The 17,152-nt window shown below is 37.3% G+C and overlaps 1 pseudogene; it reads left to right on the forward strand.

The window, feature by feature from the left end:
* Positions 1-9,756: 9,756 nt before the first annotated feature.
* LOC115821530 (uncharacterized) lies at positions 9,757-17,025 on the forward strand (annotated as a pseudogene).
* The last annotated feature ends 127 nt before the right edge of the window (positions 17,026-17,152 follow it).

Below are 17,152 nucleotides of genomic sequence, written 5' to 3' on the forward strand. Positions count from 1 at the left end.
ATCAAACAACATTAAACCAAATCTTATCTCTGAATTACAATTAGTTTTACATCCAAGGCTTATATTAACACATGCACTAATTGATAAATATGTTTATGTTTTAAACTAAGTAACTTTTAGACGTGTTGACAGATGACATGATACCTTTGAAGACAAAGATGCTGATGAGTAGAAGTACGCCCTGAAGCTCCATTGCTGATGTGAGTCAAGTTTTGATCAGATGAAAGCTTATATAGAATTGATCTAAGAGGGTGTGGCCAAAAAGAGAATTCACACAAGCATAGATAGAAGAAAATTCATTCATAAAAATATATATATATATCTTACCTATATTCAATATTATATGAGCAACATGAATGAAATTGTTTAAGTTACAGAAAAAAGTAAAACAAACCTGTTGTTCTGTTCGGTTATGCAAGGATAGATAGTTTCTCCTCACATGCTGAATTAGGTTTTTTACTTTAGTTTCATTTTACATGAATGCGGACTGTAGTCTTCAAAGGGACATAGTATAGGCTTGTCATCACTTGTCATTGTAACTTGTTTACCAAGAGCTTCACCCTCTGAATCACATGGCAGCATAATATTAAATAGAAGGCTGGGACCACATCAAGATGACCCATATTCAGTCTCCCATACACACACACACACACACACACACACACATGCACACACACATGTGCACACACACACGCACTACATTTAGTCCACAACAAAGTCCTTGGGACTGCCTATATTCAAAATGCACAGATCAATAATTATGCATGGCACAGTGTAAATACAAATATACGCTAATCACTGTCTGATCATTTTAACATCTGCCCTAGGACTTTGGCAATGTTGTCTTTGACAGTAAGCCATCAGGAATCTTCAAGATCTGTTACTCTCCAGTTGACAAACAATGTCATATCATTTTTAAATTTACAAACTGTACTCCACCAATTAATCCACAGTGCACACTCGGTTAACCCAAGGGATTGTGACTCACCACTGACCTCTATGGCCACAATATAATATTTTAATATAGCAAGACTCTCCATTGAAGAGGAGTTCAAATTCTTGCATGCAGGGGATGTGCTGCAACATAGAAAAAAGTGACCCTAAAGTTTCTCAGGCAGGAAAAGCAGTGAGGACTGGCAGGCAGCTGGTCCAGAATGAACCAGAATGAGAGCAGCCACTGAGTAGGAGAGGTCCAGCAGAACACAGAGGGGGAGACCACAAGATTTCTGGACAAAACGGGAGCACATAGAGGAGAGGGACATCATGTGGACTGACCTGTAGCAGGCAGAACCACAAAGCCTGTGGGGGACAGGCCTGTAATGCCACCAGCATAACCAAGTGCTAGATACCTTTATAGTGGCCATTCACAGCTCCATCATCAGAAAAAAGAAATTTGCTATAGATGGCATTTTCTACAAGAAGCCAATACCCACAAACTGATCATATTAATGTAAACAAGAGAGGGGCCAAGGTCCACATGAGATGAGATTTTTTTTTTACATGTTGTAAATTATTAGGGACTATACTTTTGTGAATAGGAAAACAAAACCCACACGCATTCATCAAAAATAAGTTAGTTAGTTCATTAATTAATTAATTAATTAATTAGTAAAGGCTAGATGAAATGTGTCATGATTTTCTTCAGGGGTTTTGACCTGTTGTGTTAAGACAGCAATCCACATCCTCTGCACAATTTACAATTATGGTACACTTATCTCCTTCACAAGTGTAACAAGTGCACAGAACTGGGAGGTCAGGAGGTTCTTGAGACAGGATTGGATCATGATGGATAAAGATAAACAATTTTACTGGTAAACCAGAAAACAAAGGTCTGAATGAGATGTCTAGTGTCTGGAAAAAAGCAATCCAAACATTCACTTTCGTTCTTCAGATTAAGTGACGGTTATGTGAATCCGAAGACATTCATTGTAACAATGTCGCAACACATCAGATACATATGTTGTAAACTCGGTTGTCAATCAGCAACAGCTCAGCAAGGCTGACAAGGAAAACCTGTCCAACTGTCCCAGTCAGGTGATGACAGCTTGTTTTGTTCTGGTGAACTGACCGTGATACCTATGTGAGGCATTAATGTTATCACTCGGGTTCCATTACATTGGGATTGTGTCTATTCCCAGAGCTATACAAAAATATAGAGAATCTGTTTTAGAGACCTAATTATCATACAACTGGATAATACTGATTGTACTGCCAGCACGCTTGATCTAAAGCTAGGTCTGATAAATATTCGATCTCTCCCATCTGAAGTGCTTACTGTTAATGAAATTATTTCTGAGCAGGAGTTGAATGCACTGTGTTTAACATAAATGTTGATCCAACCAAATAACTTTATCATTAAATGAAGCTAGTCCTCCCGGGTACAGTTATATACACCAGCCTTGTCTAACTGGCAGAGGAGGAGGCACTGCTGTTATTTATAATGATAATCTAGGTGTCAAACAAAAACCTGGACATACATTCAATGTATTTGAAGTTTTTTATACAAACATAATATATGTAGCCACAAAAATATAAGTCTACCCAGCTGATTCCACTAATTACTATTTACAGACCCACAAGACCATATTCTGAATTTCTCTGTGAATTTGCAGGTTTCGCCTCAGGGTTTTATATTTATGAAGTTATGCCTGGCAAAATTCATTGTTTTTCTTTAATTAAAGCCTTCTCTTTTCTGTACGTTTACATACACATGTATGTGAGCATACAGTATATAGATGAAAGCTGGTTTGTTTCGTGTGCTGTCTTGTGTTGTGAGGTACGATGTTAAGATAAGATGCCAAACAGCAGCTGGTTCAGTGAAGAACCTGACGATGTCACTGGCACCCCCCCCCCCCCCCCCCCCACTGTACACACCACCACCCCACTGTAATTCACAACAAAAGAAAATAATTCTTTTGAGAGATTCAGAATTGTTATTTTTTTAACCTGGAAAAGTCAATAAATCAATTATTCTCTCTTAGCACATTATTTTCCTCTTCCTTGATATCTTTAGTTTGACACATCAAAAGAAACTGTTTAGACAAAACTCTTGCTAGGCTTCAGATCTGTTGAATGCTTTTGGATGGTCACACACACAGAAAGAATATCAAAAGCAGGTTCTTGCAAAGGTCATCTGACTATTGGGATTAGTATGGCAGTTCAGCTATGTTCACCCCGGCTGATGTGAGACAAGTTTTGAGTTTTGAACAAAAGTTTAAATAGGTGTGACCAAAAAGAGAATTCACACAAACATAGACAAGAGTAAATGCATTTTCGAAAAGTATCTAAGCTGGCATTCAATATTGTGTGAATAACTTGAATGATACTGTCACTACTTGTCATCACTTATCAGTGTAACAGATTTACCAAGAATTTCACCCTCTGAGTCACATAGCAGAAAAATGCCAGAGGGTGTGTTTGTTACAATCTCTGTCATGTTCTTTGTTATTTTTTCCCTATGTTTCTATTGTTTCCCTTCTTTCTTCGTGTCTCCTGTGTTCCCCCTGTTGTTCTTTGTGTATGTGTGTGTGTGTGTGTGCGTTTGTGCGTGTGTGTCTCCGTGTGGGCGTGGCATTCTCACTCTTCGAATTGCTGCTCATTAGACTCACCTGCTATCCATTACGCACTTAATTCTACAGCATTTCGACCTCGGTTTCTCACCCACTCCTTGTCAGTTCATTGCTTCTGCTTGTGTGGTAAAGCATGTCCTTCGGCCTTATTAGTACTCAGTCTGCTTGTTTGCATGTGCTTAGTTAAATTAATATTTGTTTCCCCATGTGTCCAGGATCATTCACTCACTCATTCACCTGCCGCCTCTGCATACCTCCTGAGTGCCGTCCGCCCACCGATACGCATTCCGACTGGCACATCCTCATCTGTTTTCGGCTGCTTCGCCAATCGCTGTCCTACAATCGCTCTCTCCATCTACATCTGCAAACAAGCTCATTAACTGTCTACTACAGTAAAACATCTCATTCACTTCAAGACACTGAGTTCGTGTTCTACATTTGGGTTCACTTTGTTCAATCACCACGGAGTCGCTGGGGTGGGACCACATCACAGTGTCTGCCAATGTCATATCATACTTGTATGTACAAACCGTATTCAACCAGTTACTCCACAGAGCACAAATTCCCCTTAACCCAGAGAGTATGGCTTATCTCTACATCAGCACCTGCAAGCTGCAGAGTTCAAAGTCTTGCGTGCCAGGGATGTGGTATAATAGAGAGAGTCAAATGACCTAAAGTCTCTGGTGCAGGAGTAACAGTGAAGACTGGCAGACAGCTGGTCCAGGATGAGATGAGGCATGACCAAGTGCTCAATACCATAATAGTGGCTATTTGCAGCTCCATCATCAGCAAGAAGAAATTTGCTGTACATGGCACTTTCTACCAGAAGCCAATATCCACAAACTGATCATAGTAATCTGAGCAAGAGAGGGGCCAAGGTCCACCAGAGACATTTCTTACATGTTGTATATTTATGGGGACTTTACTTTTGTGAAATGGAAAATAAAACGCACATGCACTCATCAAATAAATAAAAATAAAAATAAAAATGAATGAATGAATGAATGAATTTAAAAAAGAAAAAGATTTTACTGTATAATGCAAGGCTAGATGAACTGTATCTTGTGATGTTTTTCAAGGGTTTTGAGCTGTTGTGTGAAAAACAGCAATCCACATCTTCCTCACAATTTAGATATTTTGTACAGCTATCTTCTTCATAGCTGTAACTGATCTTCCCACTGGGCCAACTACAAGCCAGTTCTGCCAGCAAACATAAATGGTGTGGGTGTACTGGTGAAGAAAGTTATAGGACTGGAAGGTCACGGAGGTTCTTGAGCCAGGACTGGAGCATGATAAATACAGGTCACCAGTTTTACTGCAACACCGCAGAAATCAGAAAACAAACGTATAAATGAAATGTCTAGTCGTGAACACTGAGTAAAAGCAATCCAAACATGTACATTTGTCCTTCAGATTAAGTGATGGTTCTGTGCTAAGACACACACTGTAACACTGTTGCAACACCTCAACTCAGCTGTCTCATTAGCGATAACTGCTCAGCAATTCACGAGAAATGAAACCTGTCCAACTCTCACAGTCAGGTGGTGACAGCCTGTTTTGTTCTGGTGAACTGACTGTGACATCTGTCTGAGACAGTCATGTCGAGACAATGTGAATATGGAACATATGGGAAAATGAACTTAAAACAAATGGGCAGTTTTTGTTTTTTTGGGTTTTTTTCAATATTCAGAATAAGAGTTCTTGTTTCATCAGATACTTCCTTTATTTTGTCTGTCGCTTGTATGAACATTATTATTTCATGTGGTATAAAATCATCCCCTGTGTTTGTCACATCCTACGATGCAATTTGGACAACAAAAGTGGGGCATAGATAATGGGATGAGGTGACAGATGTGCCTTGTACCACAGTTGCCTTGTACATATATACAGTTACATAAGCTGATTGTTACAACACCTCACAAGTTCTCATTGCCTGAAATAACAACATCCCTGAGGTAAACTTACATTTTTGGAGCATACAAGTGTCAGTTAACGTGTGATTTGCTTTGATTTTGATTGCATGGCAATAAAATGTAGCCCTGGTGCCTTCATTTTACAGAACAAAGACAAAAGTACTTTCAAAAACTCATTACTCTCAAACTGACATAAATGCTGCTGTTATCATGTATTAACTACAAATTACAAAGTAAATAAACTTGGCAAGCCACACCTAAATGATAGACTATGAGGTGTGGCTTCATGTTAGACTGTTTCATCTGAAAAAAATGCTTTTCTTATTTCACCAGTGAGAGGGACACTCATCTGTAGGACACAACTGAATGTTAACAAATGTTCTCTCTGCCAAGATGAATTAATCATGCGTTAATCACTGGTGGTAACTCCACTTAGTTAGAGTGATTTTTTTTCTTTCCGCCTCATAAGATTTTTCACGCTAAATCTGGAACTCAAAGAAGTTTAGCATACTCATTTGTGGTATGTTTACAAAACAAACAAAAACATTATCTGTTTAGAGATCTGTCACAGACTGAGAAGACTGGATGCAAGTGCAGGCAAAAGTTTTAATCAAAGTCGCAGTCCAAACACAAACTCAAAAAACAAGCAGGACCCAATACACAAATTACAGGCTACTGGGGGCAAGGCAAAATCAGGTAACCGGTAACAAGGCAATACAAAGGAATACAGAAGCTAACAGAGAACAGGTATGCTAACAGAGATTAAGGAAACTAATAAGGAACATAGCTAACAAGGCTAACAGGAAACAAGACACAGCTTGGTACAATAAGTAAGTGAATGCAGGGTAAGCAGACAATATTGGGTTCTGAATGACCAGAGGACAGGTACACAGAAATGGAGGCATGACAGATCTCTCAAAACAGTAAGCTAAAATTTTATGTTCCTAATTTGTAAAGTAATTTACGTCAGCGTTTATCCTGTCAGTGTTTTTTAAAAGAATGAATCTGGAATGAAACTGATAGAATTGATCTGAACATAGGCCAGTGGAACTCTGAAATATCCTGTGATGTGCAACTGATGATGTCTTTACAGGGACCTTTAAAAGGACATGTTTCATTTCACAAATATGCAAATGGTCTGAGTCATAGCATGAAATTCCTGTCAGCATATTCAGAGTTTTCTGTTTGACATTCACAGCCTTCATGTATGAAACTAAAGAAAGCACAGACCGATACAATGCATCGAATGTGTATGATTAAATTTTTTTGTGTTGCTCAAATTTCAGGGGGTCTGTTGCTATTAATTTTGTTTTATGTTCTCTTTGCTAAACAATTATGGAGAACCAAGATGATGAAGTAACTGGAGAGAAGGAACAGATGGTTTTGTGTTTCATTTAGTAAAAGTCCTGAGAATGAAAACATGAGTACCGCTAGGGAAGATTCAGGACTACTTTACACAGCTGGACCATGTGGAACTGAACATAGCTGTGACAGGAGAATCTGGTGCTGGGAAAACTTCATTCGTCAATGCCATCAGGGGCCTACAGGATGATGACAAAGGAGCTGCTCCAACTTATGTTGTTGAAACCACCGTGGTCCCAACATGTTATCCAGACATACCAGACATAAAATATGAAAATATCAAATTTTGGAATCTCACAGGTATAGGGACACCAAATTTAAAGACAGATGAGTAACTCAGAATGGTTGAATTTGAAAAATATGATTTTTTTGGTTTTGTTACAGTTAGATGTGAACATGGGGGTGTAACGATTCGCTGATACCATCAGCGATTCCATTATAACGATGGAGCAATTTGATTCAGTGCAACGCGATACGGTGCAATCTGATACAGTTCTTAACATTTGTTGAATATAGCCATTCATTTTCTTTCCTTCTTGTAAAATTCAAAGCTTACAAAATCCAACTTTTATAAGTATCAGCACTCAGTTGGCCAGAGAGATATAAAAATAAAGAAGTTGGTACCACTTTACAATAAGACTACCCTTTTAAAGGGTTTGTGAATGGTTTATAATTAGTTTATTAATTAGGTTGTGAACACTTTATATATTAATAAGCTGTTATAAACGTTACATAAAAAGTGCAACAGTCACCTGTTGCTTGCCCAAATAGTGATCCCACATTTATCTGTACTGTTAAGCCTCCGATGTCATTGGTTACTTAGCTTACTTTGTCCTCTCCATCAGCCAACATTTATACCTCTCAGCCCCATCAGATACTTGTTTATAAGTTACTAGCATTTAACCACCATTAGCATATCTTAATAGTCAAAAAGTTTCATTTGGCATATCAAATTATTGTATATTAACTTTTCATGTCAAATTACCATATTCATATGCTAAGGCTTTGGCAATATTGTTTACCTTGACGTTTTCAGCATGCTATCAGCAGCCGTCCTCGTTATTATCATGAGGATTGATATGACGTATGTTATCATATTAAAGTGGTATATTTTGTGTATTCTTTCTGTGTGTGTGACCATCCAAAAGCATTCATCAGATCTGAAGCCTAAGAAGAGTTTTTTCTAAACAGTTTCTTTTGATGTGTCAAACTAAAGATATCAAGGAAATGAAACCTGGCCAACTCTCACAGTCAGGTGGTGACAGCCTGTTTCGTTCTGGTGAACTGACTGTGACATCTGTCTGAGACATTCATGTCGAGACAATGTGAATATGGAACATATGGGAAAATAAACTTAAAACAAATGGGCTGTTTTTGTTTTTTTGTTTTTTTTTTGTTTTTTTTTTTAATATTCAGAATAAGAGTTCTTGTTTCATCAGATACTTCCTTTATTTTGTCTGTCGCTTGTATGAACAGAATTATTTCATGTGGTATAAAATGTAATCTCATAGCCTGAAATAACAACATCCCTGAGGTAAACTTACATTTTTGGAGCATACAAGTGTCAGTTAACATGTGATTTGCTTTGATTTTGATTGAATGGCAATAAAATGTAGCCCTCTTGCCTTCATTTTACAGAACAAAAACAAAAGTACTTTCAAAACTCATTACTCTCAAACTGACATAAATGCTGCTGTTATCATGTATTAACTACAAATTACAAAGTAAATAAACTTGGCAAGCCACACCTAAATGATAAACTATGAGGTGTGGCTTCATGTTAGACTGCTTCATCTGAAAAAAATGTTTTTCTTATTTCACCAGTGCGAGGGACACTCATCTGTAGGGCACAACTGAAGTTAACACATTAACTTTCTGCCAAGATGAATTAATCATGCATTAATCTCTGGTGGTAACTTCACTTAGTGAGAGTGATTTTTTTCCTTCCGCCTCATAAGATTTTTCACGCTAAATCTGGAACTCAAAGAAGTTTAGCATACTCATTTGTGGTATGTTTACAAAACAAACAAAAACGTTGTCTGTTTAGAGATCTGTCACAGACTGAGAAGACTGGCTGCAAGTGCAGGCAAAAGTTTTAATCAAAGTCGCAGTCCAAACACAAACTCAAAAAACAAGCAGGACCCAATACACAAATTACAGGCTACTGGGGGCAAGGCAAAATCAGGTAACCGGTAACAAGGCAATACAAAGGAATAAAGAAGCTAACAGAGAACAGGCATGCTAACAGGGATCAAAGAAACTAATAGGGAACATAGCTAACAAGGAAACAAGGCACAGCTTGGTACAATAAGTAAGTGAATGCAGGGTAAGCAGACAATATTGGGTTCTGAATGACCAGAGGACAGGTACACAGAAATGGAGGCATGACAGATCTCTCAAAACAGTAAGCTAAACTTTTATGTTCCTAATTTGTAAAGTCATTTACGTCAGTGTTTATCCTGTCAGTGTTTTTTTTAAAAGAATGAATCTGGCATGAAACTGATAGAATTGATCTGAACATAGACCAGTGGAACTCTGAAATAGCCTGTGATGTGCAACTGATGATGTCTTTACAGGGACCTTTAAAAGGACACGTTTCATTTCACAAATATGCAAATGGTCTGAGTCATAGCATGAAATTCCTGTCAGCATATTCAGAGTTTTCTGTTTGACATTCACAGCCTTCATGTATGAAACTAAAGAAAGCACAGACCGATACAATGCATCGAATTTGTATGATTAAATTCTTTTGTGTTGCTCAAAGTTCAGGGGGTCTAAGTGGGTTTGTTGCTATTAATTTTGTTTTATGTTCTCTTTGCTAAACCATTATGGAGAACCAAGATGATGAAGTAACTGATGAGAAGAAAGGGATAATTTGTGTTTCATTTAGTTAAAGTCCTGAAAATGAAAACATGAGTACAGCTATAGGGAAGATTCAGGACTACTTTACACAGCTGGACCATGTGGAACTGAACATAGCTGTGACAGAAGAATCTGGTGCTGGGAAATCTTCATTCGTCAATGCCATCAGAGGCCTACAGGATGATGACAAAGGAGCTGCTCCAACTTATGTTGTTGAAACCACCATGGTCCCAACATGTTATCCAGACATAAAATATGAAAATGCCAAATTTTGGAATCTCACAGGTATAGGGACACCAAATTTAAAGGCAGATGAGTAACTCAGAATGGTTGAATTTGAATCATCAGCGATTCCGTTGTAACGATGGAGCAATTTGATTCAGTGCGACGCGATACGGTGCAACCTGACACAGTTCTTAACATTTGTTGAATATAGGCATTCATTTTCTTCCCTTCTTGTAAAATCCAAAGCTTACAAAATCCAACTTTTATCAGCACTCAGTTGGCCAGAGAGATATAAAAATAAAGAAGAAGTTGGTATCACTTTACAATAAGAGTACCCTTTTAAAGAGTTTGTTAATGGTTTGTAATTAGTTTATTAATTAGGTTCTTAACACTTTATAAATTAATAAGCTGTTATAAACGTTAGATAAAAAGTGCAACAGTCACTTGTTGCTTGGCAAATAGTGATCCCACATTTATCTGTACTGTTAAGCCTCCGATCTCATGGATTACTTAGGTTACTTTGTCCTGTCCATCAGCCAACATTTATACCTCTCAGCCCCATCAGATACTTGTTTTATAAGTTACTAGCATTTAACCACCATTAGCATATCTTAATAGTCAAAAAGTTTCATTTGGCATATCAAATCATTGTATATTAACTTTTCATATCAAATTACCGTATTCATACGCTGAAGCTTTGGCAATATTGTTTACCTTGACGTATTCAGCATGCTATCAGCAGCCGTCCTCGTTATTATCATGGGTTTTGATATAATGCTATCATATTAAAGTGGTATATTGTGATGCGTGTTGGGGGTAGGTGGGTGTAGCTTTCTAGCATGCCTTGGGGCCATGGACTGTTCTTTAACCCCAGTTCATTATTGTCCAGTTTATGTTTCCTGTTCTGTCTAGAAGAAGTGTATGTGTATTGTTCACCATGTTGTCTTTGTGTTGTGTTGTTAATTCTTGTGATAGTTTAATGTTATCGGTGTACCGTAAATGTAATTGTCGGCATGAATGATGTACTTCGGTCCAACTGTGTCAGCATGTTAAATAAGTTACTTTTTGGATTGCATTGTTGTATAATAAAAGGTATTGTTATTGCTCTAGAGAAAACCCAGAAACTCATTAGCAAATGGTTTTATGTTTCAAACTTCACAAAAAGGCTCCCTTCTCCAGTTATAAATGTTAGTAATTCATCAATAGATGGCCATGCGTTTTACACTTTATAATGAGGCTCCCTTTTGGCAGATGTAAATGTTAGTAAGTAATACATAAATGGTCATAAAGTGAGATGAAGATGACAGTTTAACATGCTCACTGATAAAGGGACAACATAAAGTAAGCTAAGCAATTAACAAGATCTGAGATTTAACAGAATAGACAGATAAAAAGTGCAGCAGTAACTTGCCAAATAGTGTGCTTGCATCGATGTATGAAAACTGTGCTATAACTTGTTAAAAGTGTTTATTAATTATTTAGAAAGTGTTTACAATCTAAGTAATAACCTAATTGTAAGCCATTAATGAATCCTTTATAAGGGTAATCTTGTTATAAAGTGGTACCAAGAAATTTACTTTGTGCGCTCCAAGATTTAGGATAATATTTGACCAGTAAAAAGGAGGAAGGGCTTTAACCAAGAAGATGTACTTAATCGGATCAAACAAGACTGCATCAAAGATTGTACAGAATTGTTATAATTCATAAGTCTTATAATCGATATATAAACAACTCTTTTTATAAAGGTTCATCTTCGTTCATTGGGTTAGATGATCATGATTTACTTGCAGGAAATGGTATTATCTTACAGGGGGACTGAATTATTGCTTTTTTAGGACTGGGGGATTATAGACTGAGCTGTGCTACTGTCTTCTTAATATCTAATCATGAGCTTGGCCTTTATGACCTCAGGCTTCTGGAGGAGACCATGGCGATGGAGCTGCCCAAATATGAGAGTATAGTCCTGTTGCTGTCTTTATCTAATGTAGATTTGAAGATACATTAGAGAAAGTAACAGATGCTGAGGGCCAACATATGGAAGTTAGCTCTGTTGTCTGCTACTGTGGCCACAGTGCCAGTACCAGGCTTCTCAATCTGTGTGGATGTGGCCATTTTGGTGAAGGAGGTCAGGCGTTATTTCCTTGTTTTTGATCTTGAGGAGGAATCTCTATCTAGCTACTCAGTCAGTTGTAGCTGTAGACAACCTGAAAACATGTCTTAAATTCCCTCTGAGTTAAAAGATTAGCTTACTTATTCTGAAGTGGCTCTGCAAAATTGAAAATATGGCTGACTGTCTGGATCTGTATTTATGGTAAGTTGTAAAATATTAAGAACAGTAAAGCTTTCAAATTGTTGACTGTCCATCATGGTCACATGGTCACAGATGCTGACACTGGCAAAGTGTGTTACAATGATTGTGAGCTACATACTAACACGTTCTTGTTTTGAAAGTTTACCCAAAAAATGATTGAATTCTCAGCAAATGTGTTTGTCATCACCTTCATATAATTTGATAAGGACATTGCGTGTTCTATTGTATATTTGTGAAGTTATGCTTTGCAGAGTCATTGTTGTTCTCTACTCAATGCGTTCTCTTCTTTCTGTTTATTTATATAAATACCGTATGTTTATAAACAGACATAGATACAAGCCGGAGGGTTGGTATGTGCTGTCTAAAATATACTTGCAATGAGAGGTATGTGAAGATAAGAGGCCAAACAGCAGCTGGCTCAGTGAAGAACCTGACGATGTCTCAGGTGCTGACAAAGCATTGCCCACACACCATTCTCCCACTGTAATTCTGAAACAAGTTGACTGCAAAAACCCAAATTGTAATCTTTGAGATCCTCACGTGGAAACCCATAGGTTCAAGCTATAAACTAGGAATATGAGTTTGGGGGGGGGGGGGGGGGGGTTGGAACTTTATTAATTTTTAATTATGATGCTGGTTATATAAATATCACAGTTATAACTAGTTATAACTAAGACCTAGCACTGTCTGTCTGTAAATGTACCTGCTTCTCTGTACCTGATCCTCTTGTTTATCTGCTACTTTGTTTTTCATTACAAACTCAACTTTGAACTTGTATCTAGGGAAGTCAGTAAATGAATCACTCTCTTCTAACACATATTATTTTCGCCCCATGATATCTTACATTTCATATATTAAGAAAGGGTCCCCTAAACAGGTAGAGAGGAATCTGTTGCCAGGCTTCAGATGTATTTTATGCTTTTGTACAGTTATACAGACATAAAGAAGCATCAGGTCACCAGCACTGACATGGCAGTTCAGTTACCAGTTCACCTGTTTAATCCAGCATCATTTACTATTGTTGTGTGCTCATCTAGATTCCCCTTGATGGCTATGCTTAAGGGAGAGTATAACAATTACTTAACTAAAAGTAATATAACAAACAAAAGACATAATCCCTTTTAGAGATTCAGAATTGTTCTTTTTAATCCTTGAAAAGTCAATAAATCAGTTATTCTCTTTTAACATATATTATTTTCCTCTATGGCATCTTTAGTTTGACACATCATAAGAACCTGTTTTGACAAAACTGTTGCTAGGCTTCAGATTCATTGTATGCTTTTGGATGGTGACACACACAGAAAGAATGTCAAAAACAGGTCCTTGCAAGTGGCATCTGGCTATTGGGATTAGTATGGTAGTTCAGTAATATTCACCCAGTTTAATCCAGTTTCGGTCTCTTGATTTACATTACCAGACTAAGACAAATGCATCTTTGCATCTGCAAATGCATCAAATGCATCTGCACATTTTAAAAAATAGTTTTAAAGATTTTGTAAAGAGTTCAAACTCAGTAAGAAACTGAATTTTCAGTTACTTCAATTTTTTGATGCACGAGTACTTCACAAAATAACAAAATTGATTCCCTGGCAGTTGTGTCCTGTAGATGGGCACTCACATGTAAAACAGGTAGTAACAATTACACAATATGTTTTATTCAGAGAAAGCAGTCTAATAGTAAATGTGTGTTATCACACAGGTGCGCTATTATCTTTAGTAGCTTATCTGCCATCAGTCAACATTTAGTAATGCACACCCCAAAGGCTGTTTCACCAGAATCAAAAAAATGTGGTCTGCCATGTCTGTATGCCTTGCAAGGTATAACTTAAGAACTACAGTGTCAACGTCATTTTGAAAGTATAAACCATCATGAAACTGTAATAATGTTTAATCCATCAGTAAAATTTGTTTCATCACTTTGATTTGAGAGGTTATGAATGGTTTTGTTCTGTAAAAGGCTAGTAAACCTGGTATACTGTAAACCTGTTTAAATATTAAATAGTCATACTGTGATGAAATATGATAAATTGCTGAGGACCTTTGTTTATAATTAACGCTTGTATGTAATTAAAAAAAAATGGCTTGAGGATGTCAACTCAGTTCTTGGGTGGTGTCGTAACACACGCAGAATATGACTCCTGGCAGTTAAAAGCAAAGCCCTCATGGCCCAGTAAACTGACTCCACCTGTTTATGTTTATATATAGTGAAGCTGCAATATAGTGAGGCATGATAAAATATGGTGGTATGGAACCTTTACAGACATCAATTAAACTACATTGAAGGCCATTTAAATTTTGAGGGATCTGCTCTGTGTCTGTGATAGTTTTACACTATAAATGAACATCTCCTTCCCTTGTAAATTCATGTGTTTGTTTTAGATATTTATTGGTACTTTCTAGAGACCTGGTGTAAACAGATACACTTTGCTTGAGACTGCTGGAAAAACATACACGAACTTCCCCATGCCAACTTCAGCTTTCTATTGTTTATGATCTGGACGTGTATTACATAGACACCACAATGATTGGTGACATTCATTACAGAAATATTGTGATGACAAGAAAAGAAAAGCTCTCCCCTTTCTCTCTCTCTCTGTCTTTTGTCACTCTCACACCCTAGCTCTCTCTGTCACTCTCACACATGCACACACACACACACACACACACACACACACATATATATATATATACATAATATTGGATTGGATCATAATATTATTGTAGTCCAACTCCTGATGCTGTCTTTCAATTGATCTCTTGTCCAGGACTTGGTTCCTTTGTGTGTGCATGTGTGAGAGTGACAGAGAGAGCTAGAGTGTGAGAGAGTGACAAAAGACAAAGCGAGAGAGGGAGAGCTTTTCTTCTCTTGTCATCACAATATTTCTGAGTCACAAAATTTTGGGTAAAAAATGATCTTTTAATTGTTACTGACTGAAACAGATTTAAGTTCTCGATTCTGTGCATAAGCCTGTTTGAAATGACTGTTGTAAGTATTTTGGACTAATACGTTGTCTTGAGCTTTCTCATGATCCACATAGCAAACTCTGTGATGTTACATTTCATGCTTTCACTTTTGCAGAAAGTGAAGGTGAATACTTGCATTGAATTATGAGACGGTTAGACTGTGTTTATACTTCATAAACATCTGCTACACCCTTTGGAAAAATTTTTGTCACCCACACAACCAGACAGTCTTGTTGAACAGAGAAAAAAAAATCTTTGGGCAGGGGGGTACAATTTGAGCTTCTTTTATGACAGAATCATTGCTCTCAAGTCCAGACCTGTCAGCACAAACTACAACTGTAAATGTAATGAATGTCACCAAGCATTGTGATATCAATGTAATACACATCCAGATCATAAACAATAGAAAACTGAAGTTAGCATAGGGAAGTTCGTGTATGTTTTTCCAGCAGTCTCAAGCAAAGTGTATCTGTTTACACCAGGTCTGTTGAAAGTACCAATAAATATCTAAAATAAACGCATGAATTTACAAGGGAAGGAGATGTTCTATTTATAGCGTATAGCTATCACAGACACAGAGCAGATCCCTCTAAATTTAAATGGCCTTCAACATAGTTTAATTGATGTCTGTAAAGGTTCCATACCACCATATTTTATCATGCCTCACTATGTTGCACCTTCACTATATGTAAACATAAACAATGCGTTTATCTGAATTAAAGTTCTGTTAACCATATATACATAGCTACTTTTAGTGTATTTCTCTCATATAATCATGGTGCATGCATCATACCGCATGTGAGTTGTACTGCATGGCCTGCCCTGACTGAATGTTGCTTATTAGAATGGTTGTTAACATGAATGCTTTTAAGATCATGTTGTTGTACTGAATAAGCTTTAATCTCGTCTGCTGTAAGTCAAACAGTGGATGTGGGTTCCATCCCATAATGCATTTCCTAAAGCAAAGGTGGAGTCAGTTTACTGAGCCATGAGGGCTGCACGTTTAACTGCGAGGAGTCGTATTCTGCATGTGTTACGTCACCACCCAGGAACTGAGTTGACATCCCCAAGGTATTTTTTTTTTTTTAGTTACATACAAGTGTTAATTATAAAGAAAAGTTCTCAGCAATTTTATCCTATTTCATCATACTATGACTTTTTAATATTTACAGAGGAATAAGTATAAGTAATTTACAGATGGATTAAACATTGTTACAGTTTCACTGTGGTTTATACTTTCAAAATGATATCGGCACTGTAGTCATGACCTTGCATGGCATATACACTTGGCAAGCTGAATTTTTTTGATTCTAGTGAAACAGCATTTGGGGTGTGCAGTACTAGATGTTGACTGCTCTAAGTGTAATAGCACAGAATAGAAAGTAATAGCATACCTGTGTGATAACACACATTTACTATTAGAATGCTTTGTCTGAATAAAACATATTGTGTAATTGTTATTACCTATTTTCAGTGTTGGGGAGTAGTGAACTACATGTAATTAAACTACTAGTGTAACTACATTTTGCAGTAGCTTGCTGGTAGTTCAACTGCATTCATATTAGTGATTCAAGTAGATAAATTACTTTTTTTTGTTGCCATTTTCGTATAGTTAACTAGTGAAACTACAAACAGTTGTGGGCCATAAAAGGAAAAGAATGATTTTTTTAATTCTTATTTTACCATTGCTTCTCTACTGTAACTGAACCCCCTTTGACCAGCCCCTCCCCCTTTTTCCTTTTATCATGACAGCTGTGAGGGCATGCCCAGGCAATGCATTCATCAGGCAACCACCACCACACACCTGAGCTTTGTGTAGTCCATGTGCAACAGGACAGACACAGCTCAGTGATCTCACAGCGACAGCATCATCACGGATAAATCTCCAGAATCTCAGCCTGAGGAAGAATCATCATGGCCATTACTTAAGCAAATACATGACACTG

Source organism: Chanos chanos, chromosome 9 (assembly GCF_902362185.1).
Source record: "Chanos chanos chromosome 9, fChaCha1.1, whole genome shotgun sequence".
NCBI classification, from domain to species: Eukaryota; Metazoa; Chordata; class Actinopteri; order Gonorynchiformes; family Chanidae; genus Chanos; species Chanos chanos.